We start from the raw sequence: 9,104 nt of genomic DNA, 5'->3' as shown, positions 1-9,104 counted from the left end.
CTTGGCCAACTGACTAGACGAGATCCATATCTGTACCCATTTCAAGAAAGGTGACACAACAGAATGCCATATCTATAGAACAATATCACTGGTATCATGTGCAGGTAAAATTTAGCTGAAGAGCATGCAGCAGGACATTGACAGGGAGCTGCCAGAGGTTCAGGCCAGATTCAGAAGAGGGTGTGGAACCGGAGATTCCATTGCTAGTGTCAGATGGCTCTTGACTGAAAGTTGAGAGTAACAGGTGTTCACTTGTGCTTTACTGACTATGGTTAGGCACTCAACTGTGTGGATCATAAAACAATGGATAGCCTTGAGAAGAATGAGAATCCCAGGATGCTTCATTTTGCTCATGGGGAGCCTGCGCCTGAATTAAGAGGCAGTTGTAGGAATAGAACAAGGGCATACTACATGGTTTAAAATCAGCAAAGGTTGTGCCAGGCTTGTATCCTCTCACCAAATTAATTCAATATGTATACTGAGAAAATAATCAGAGAAGCTGAATGATTTTATGAAGAATGTCACATTAGGATTGGAAGAAGGCTTGTTAACGATTTGCGATATGCAGATGACAAATCTTCCTTGCTGAAAGTGGCGGGGGGCGGGGGGGCTTGAACCACTTGCTGATGACGAGCAATTGAATCCTTCAGTATGGATTATGACTCGATGTAAGGAAGACCAAAATCCTTACAAAGGGACCAATAGGTGATATCATGATAAATGGAGAAAAATACTGAAATTACTATGGATTTCATCTCACCGGTATCCACGGTCAATGCTTATGGAAGCACAGTCAAGAGATCAATCAAGATCAAAATACTGCCCTGGACCTCATCTGAGTATTGAGAATCAGAGATTTACTGTGAGGACTAAGATGTGCCTGACCCAAGCTATGGTGTTTTCAATGATTTCATTTGCAGTGAAAGTTGGATATGGAATAAAGAAGACTGTGTGTGAGCCGTGTTGCTGGTGAAGAATACTAACATTCCCATGGCCCACAAAAAGAACAAATAAATGTCTTGGATAAAGTACAGCTAGTGTGCTCCTGAGAGGTCAGGTTGAGCAGACTTTGTCTTGCTTGTTGTGGACATGTTGTCAGGAGGGACCAGTCCCTGGAGAGGGGCATCATGCCTTGTGGAGGGGTAGCAAAGGAGAGCAAGCCCTGGAGGAGATGAATTGGCACAGTGGCTGCAAAAATGGGTGCAAGCATAGAAATAATCATGAATATGGCATAGGACCAGGCAGTGTTTGGTTCTGCTGTGCATAGCATCTTAACGAGTCAGAGCCAACTTGATGGCCTTAGCACTTGGCGTTTAAGGCTTGGTAAAGTTAGTAAGTCCGCAAAAAAGTGGAATATTCTCGACAAGATGGATTGACACAGTGGCTGCAGCAATGAACTAAAACATAACCATTTGGAGGAAGGCATAGAAATGGGCTGTGTTTCATTCTGTTGTACGTAGGGTTGGAGCCTACTAAATGAAACCGAAAAACAACAGCAGAAGCAGAAACAGTCTAGACCAGGGTTTCTCAAAGTGGGTGATACTGTCCCTGGGTGGGGCAGGGTGGGGGGCACTGGAACAATCCGATGGTGTGCAAAAACAGATACCAATCTTAGATTATGGGCAATAGCACGGACAATTTGAATTGCCTGGGAGGGTGTGAGTAAATTTTTTTTTTTTTCTGAAAAGGGGCGAAAGGCCACATACGTTTGGGAACCTAGAGCTATTTTGTCTACCTCTCATTCTCTGAAAAAATAAATTGCTCAAACCCACCCCCACATCAATGAAAACGTTGCCGGTATAATCCGAGATAAAGTGTAGTTATCTGCTTTTGCATCAACCTGGATCATTCCAACACCCCCTCAAGAAAGGTATGAGCCACTTTGGGAAACAATGCTTTAAATGATCCAACTTGGAATTGCTAACACTGGTGTAGAATCACTAACTAGAGTCTCACCTACTTTGAACAGATCAGCTGACTCTATACAGGTACTTTGAAATGCAGCAGAAGGAATGACGGTTGCTGATGAGAGAGACACATTGCAAAGCGGATTGTAAGTCTGACACCTCCTTCAGTTTGGTCGTGATTCTCAATGTTCATGATATTTGTTCTGAGTAAGATCAACAGAGTTTATTGATCGTGTAAAAATACCGTACCACGTTTTGGAGAATGTCTCTTGATATGGTGTACCAAATGACTAAATGAAAATCTATATAAATTGATAGGCTGGATTTTGTTCATTATTTTCACTTGAGTGCTTACATTTCCTCCCTATAAGCAACATGTAAACGTGGCAACATATACCTCTATTTTATTTTTGATCCAAAAATCTCATGCAAGTAAATGTAATTCGTTTATCAGGTTATAGACCCAAAGTATCTCAGACATGTTACAAGCCGTGTGGCAATGTTCCTTGGAGCTGGACATTCACTTGATGTTTAGAGTTAACTGTGAGATAGTCTGTAGACTGAGTTCCCTATTGACCGGGCCACTTGGAATGTTGGTATGTATTGCTTATTCCAGAAAGTATACAAAATAAATGGACTCATCATGTATTCGTTTCAGAATAACTATGCTGTTAGTGCTCGTGAGTTCCAGCACAGTGGGACCCTACACAGCAGAATAACACACTGCCTAGTCCTGCACCATCCCCGCATTTGCTGGTCCGTTTGATCCCATTGTTGCAGCCACTGTGTCAGTCCATCTTTGTCTGGCAGATCCACTTTTCCCTGATCTACTTTACCAAGCATGATGTCCTTTTCCAGGGACTAAGCTTTCCCGATAATATGGCCCAAATAGCTAAGACGCCAGTGACTGCTATTTCCTGATAATATGTCAAAAGTACCTAGGACAAGCTCTCACCATCCTCACTTCTAAGGAGATTCTGGCTTTATTTACTTCAAGACAGTCTTGTTTGTTCTTTGGGCAGTCATTGTACGTTCAATAATCTTCAACATCAAAATTCAAATCCATCAATTCTCTTCTGATTTCCCTTTTCCATTGTCTTCAGGGCAGCACGTTTGCTCTTAACACCATAAAGAATCTTAAAAACGAAAGTCTTGTGCAGCAGTTGGTCTAGTGTAATATGCCATCTGATTTCTTGACTGGTGTTACCATGAGTACCGGCAGTCCATGCGTATAGGGGTCCAAGTAAAACAAAATCCTTGAAAACGTCAATCTTTTCTTCATTGATCATGATGTAGTCTATTGGGACAGTTGTGGGGTTTTTACTTTTCTTTGCACTGAGTTGCAATCCATTCTGCAGGCCACAATCGTTGATTTTTATCACAAGTACTTCAAGTTCTTTTCGTTTCCTGCAGGCAAGTTGCGCCATCTGTATATTGCAGGTTGTTAATAAACCTGCCTCCAGGCTCGATGTTGCATTTTTCTTCCAGTAGTACAGCTGTTCAATGTGATGGCTCGGCACACAGATAGAATAAGTGTGGTAAAAAGATACAACCCTAACATGCATGTTTCCCGATTTTAGACCATACAGTATGCACTTATTCGGTGTGAACAGCTGACTCTCAGTCTATGAATAGGTTTCATCTGAGCACAATTAGGTGTTCTGGAATTCCCATTCTTCACAATGTTTTTCATAATTTTTTATGATCTAGCCACATAGTCAAATACCTTAGCACAGCCAATAAAACACAAGTAAACATCTTTCAGGAACTCTCTGCGTCCAGCCAAGATTCATCTGATGTCCCTTGTTCAACATTCTCTTCTGAATGCAGCTTGAATTTCTGACAGCTCTTATCTATATACTGCCACAGCCATTTTGGAATTATCTTCAACAAAATTTTACTTGTATGTAATACTAATGATACTTTTGATAATTTCTACATTCTATTGGGTCACCTATCTTTGGAATGAGCAAATAACATCAATCTCATCCAGTTGGTTGGCCAGTAGCTGTCTTCCAAATTTCTTGTTATAGACTAGGGATTGTTTCCTGTGCTGTATCAACCTGTTGGAACACCTTAATTGTCACCCCATAAAGCCCAGAGGTTTGTTTTTAGCTAATGCCTTGGTTGGAGCTCAGAATTCTTTCTTCAGTACCATTGGGGGCTGATTGTATGCTACCTTTTGAAATGGTTGAACATCAATCAAGCAATTGCTTTTGGTACAGGGACTCTGAGTACATGGGAATCTGAGTGATTCCTTCCATGTTCCTTCTGGTGTTTCCTGCATCATTCACTATTTTGCTCATAGATAATCAACATTTCAACTTGGGGCTTCATTTTTTTCCTTTCATTTTATTTTCCACTTTGAGATATGCTGAGAATGCTCGTTCTTTTTGGCTATTTAACTCCAGGTCTCTGCACATTTTATTATAATACTACATCTTGAGCTATATCGTGAAATTGTCTCTTGAGCTCTTTTACTTCATTATTTCTCCCATTTATTTTAGATATTTTATATTCAAGAGTAAGTTTAAGAATCTCTTCTCGCATCTACTTCAATCTTTTCTCTTCCCCCCCACCCACAAGGTCTATTTATTGACCCTTTGCTTTCTTTAAGTAGGACATCCTTGGTATCAGCCCACAGCTCATCTGGTCTTCAGGCATTTGTGCTCAGTGTGTCAAATCTATTTTGGAGATGACCTCTAGATTCATATGGGATGTACAGAAGGTACTATTTTAGCTCTCTTAGACTTTTTCTAATTTCCTTCAACTTCAACCTGAGCTTACATATTAGGACTTATTAATTTATTCCACAGTTGGGGCTTGGCCTGGTTTGGGTTGCTGGTATTGAGCTTCTCGATTGTCTGCTCCCACAGATGTAGTCAATTTGATTCTGTGTATTCCAGAATAATTAGCACAAGGCCCTGAAGTCTCCCACTTTCCCTCCAGTCATAGACTATTTGCAAATGCCAGAAGGATGGCACGTTAAAATGAACTCTGCCTGAATACTTCCTTTACAGGAAGACAGCCCATTGGCAAATCTGTAATACATAGGCACATTTCAGTAGTGCCGTTTTACCCCCCTTTAAAATGATTGTTTCTGAAATAGAATAAGTGTTGAGTATACAAAAGACGTTTCATTTTTGTGTAATTACTGTGATAAGTATAACTAAGGCTTTAATCCAGCTTTTAGCCCTATAGAAAAACCCAACTAAGCTGGTTGCCGTTGAGTTGATTCTGACTCAGAGCAAGCTCATACATGTCAGAGTCGAACTGTGCTCAATAGAGTTTCCAGTAGCTGATTTTTCAGAAGTAAATCAGATTACCAAGCGTTTCTTCTGAAGTACCTCTGAATGGACTGAAACATCCAACTTTTTATTTTTGCTGTTGTTGTTAGCAGTCCAGCAAATAAACTTTTTGCCCCCTAAGGAAATTTTCAATCTAATAGAACCCTATTAACTATAGTTTTGATCAGTTATAACAGTCTGACTATTTAACTCTCACACTTTTGAAAAACTGTGCTTTTTACTTGCTAAGAATGAGATTCTTAAATGTCTCTTTAGCTCTGAAATTTTTTGATGAACTGCAAGGCACACGTAGAAGGGTGAATCTATGCTCACTTCGTCTATGGACCTCACTAAGGAACTAAGCAAGGTCAGGGTACCTCTGTGGATGTTGGTTGGAAATTACAGGGCTGCATCTTACTCTGTTCTGGTACACGCTCCTGTACACTTCATCACTCCCTCAGTTTTATATTGCCCAAGTCTGCTTTCTTTACAATGGAACAATCTTTGTACAATTCATGTAAATCACAGCCCAAGATTGTTACCGGACTGAACCAACGGCCCTGCCCAGCGAGGCCCAACTCTGCCTGCAAGCAGAGATCCTTCACCTACACGCACTGTTCTAATACTACATTTAGACTTACATGGCTTTTATAATTAGCCTCTGTTCTGTTTCTTGATATACTCAGAGCATTTAGGTCTTCATTTTCATTCCTCTTCTTTTTCCTTGCTCACAAAACTATGTGCGTGTGTTTTCAAATTGCAAGAAAAAAATTTAACGAGACACTGAGTATAATCCCAGGAGATGAGTAATAGCCGGTCTACACTTCTCATTGAATTCCACTTTCCTTTGCTGGGATTGAGTTAGGATGCACATAGGACTAATTGTGCCAATGTAACATTAGGGAAAATCTGCTGGAAAAGATTTCCCTCTTGATTTAATGAAAGAGACTCATGAAGAGAGCTTCCTTCTCCTCCCTGCGTGGGGTGATCTGTTATTTTATGAGGGCCACGACTTGGAGTAAGGTCAACAATAAGAGGAAACCCCACTGACTTTCAAAACAGTGGACTTAGAGCCAGGACACTGGTGAGATGGTAATTTATTAACCTGGAAACTGCCCACATCTAAACTTGTTTGTTCTTCTTCAAAACCATTTTATTGAGAGCTTATGCAGATAGCATACCATTCCATAGTTCTATCACATCAAGCAGTATTGTACAATTGCTACCAAAATATCGAACCTTAAGCACGGCAACTGAGTTCTTCCCTTTCTCTTTTCCTATTTATTCCTTTTTGGGTACATTCACCTGTCTAGCTTCTGTCAGGCAGCCTGACAGGACAATAGAGCTGAGATCATTGGGGCTGGCAAGGACAATAGAGATAGCTCACTTAATCTCCTTCATTTACTCTAGAGGAAAGCAATAGTGATCTAAGACCACACATCCAGTCCATAGCAGAACTATACTAAATTTCTGTTTTTCTGAGTTTCAGTTGTATTTTTCTCTTCAACAAATTAATCAAACTCCCCTGGTGTCCTGCACTGTCTTAAAAGTGTTGTTATTGTTAGGTGTCATCATTGAGTCCGTTTGAGCCATAACGACTCTACGCACAACAAAAGGAAACACTGCAAGATCCTAAGCCATCCTCACAATTGTCCCTCTGCCTGAGCCCATTGTAGCAGCCACTGGGTCAATACACTTACTTGAGGGCTTTCCTCTGTTTTGCACCCCCTCCACTTAATCAAGCATCGTGTCTTTTCCAAGGATTGGTCTCTTCTGACTTGTCTAAAATATGTGAGAAAAAGTCTCACCATGCTTGCTTCTAAGGAGCACTCTGGCTGCACTTCTCCCTAAATGGATTGGTTTGTTCTTTTGTCCTTTTAGCAGTCCCTGGTATTTTCAATATTCTCCAACACCACAATTCAAATGCATTAGTTCTTCTTCAATATTCCTTATTCAATGTCCAGCTTCCACATGGTGATTGAAAATACTATATTAGGTCAAGTGTACATCAATCATCAAAGTAACATCCTTGCTTTTAAATATTCTAAAGAGGTCTTGTGCAGCAGATTGACCTAATGTAATATGTCTTTTGACAGTTGCTTCCATGATCATTGATTTTGGAGACAAGCAAGACAAAATCCCTGACAACAACCTTTTCTCCATTTATCATGATGTTACTATTGATCTAGTGTTGAAGATTTTAGTCTTCTTTATATTGAATCATAATCCCTACTGAAGGCTACAAATCTTGCTCTTCATTAGCAGATGCTTCAAGTCCTCCTCACTTTCATCAAGCAAAATTAGCACATTGAATATACTATATTAAGTACATAAGGTAAATCTTAATTAAAAAATATGGGGAAAAGTAACACACAATCTCTCAAGGAGAGTTGGTAATCGGAGGACATTTTTATGGCATTCCATCAGGACTAAGATTTTATTGTTTAAATATTACTTAATTATTTCCATGCAGTTTGTGCAACCTGAGTTACTGAGGGCCTAATAACAAAGTATACAAGATGAACTGAGTGTGAATGCAAACTTAAGATCTGGAACAAGGTGCATAAGACAAGAGTGGTTCAGCTCAATGTGCATTGTCTACCCAGAAATGTAACACTGATTCCTTGATGAGATAATTAAACAAAGGCTCTGTGGGCACTTTCGCAACTAGGTAAGAAGGGAGAATTAAGATGGGCAAGACAGCAAGAGGTGAGCTCCTTTTTGTCCCTTGATCTTTGATACCACACAGGTCCTAGGTATTTCTTATAGCTCTATGTTCACTGTCGCGGCATGACACCGACTTAAATTTTTTTAAAATTTGAGGTATAATGGGCAGCAATTTTTCTTGGCAACTTGTTGAAGTAAATCTCCCAGAAATCAGTAATATCAATGTAGCATGAGTGGGCTATTTAATCAATTGTCTTAAACAAAGTTTAAACTGCACAAGGTAGTTTATTTTTTATTTTCATGTCTCTGGTGTATTTTTTGAGTACAGGGAAAGCCAGTGACAAGAGACTAGGCGATAGAACACCTGGACTAAATCGCAGATATGCCAATAGTTAACAGTGACACTGGACTATTCAGTTAACTACCTGAACCTTGGTTCTCTCATCTGTACTCTTTCATGAATTTACTGTGTGTGCCAGACACTATGATATGTCACAGGGATTAAAAAACAAAGGAGACAAACAGGCACCTGGTCTCTGTGGCACTTACGCTATAGTAATATGTCAAATGAGAGTAGAATGTGTAATGATGCCTCCTTCTCAAGGTTTCTGCACTGATGAAATGAGCACAAACAGAACCTGCAACAAATAATGCCATTTCCCAAATATTAATCCTGTTTATTTTTCTCAGTAACTTAAATTTATGATGCATATATTTGATTGCTTTAAAAACCTGTCCTCAACTTCTCTGACATTTTTTCAATCAAGAGGTGGAGTATTACTGCTTTTGACCAAGATGAATATCAAAGACTGGATTTGTCTTCCCATCTGAATGAACCAAAGTATCCAACAACTATTTGAAACAACCGTTTTCAAGTCACTGGACATCGGATAATGAAGGAAAAAGATACTGTAGAGATGGAAAAAAATATAATGTGCATTCGATGATAGCCAAAATTAAGGCTTTAATTTCTTTAAATTCTTCAAATTTTTGATATGATATGCCTTAGTCTGTCTTATCCTTAGTCTGTGCTCTTGGATATCTAAGTGTACAATTTTCATCAACTTTGAAAATATCCAGCCATTATTCTTTCAATATTCCTTCTGCCCTGCTCATTCATGGAATTTAATTATACAAATATTAAGCCTCTTTTCAATGCTCCCAGATCACTGAATTTCTCTTTACATTGTTCCCCAGATCATTGAATCACCAGGCTATGGAACAGGGAGGGGGAACTGAGGCA

This window comes from Tenrec ecaudatus, chromosome 2 (assembly GCF_050624435.1).
Source record: "Tenrec ecaudatus isolate mTenEca1 chromosome 2, mTenEca1.hap1, whole genome shotgun sequence".
Lineage (NCBI taxonomy): Eukaryota > Metazoa > Chordata > Mammalia > Afrosoricida > Tenrecidae > Tenrec > Tenrec ecaudatus.
This window is presented reverse-complemented; position numbering follows the sequence as displayed.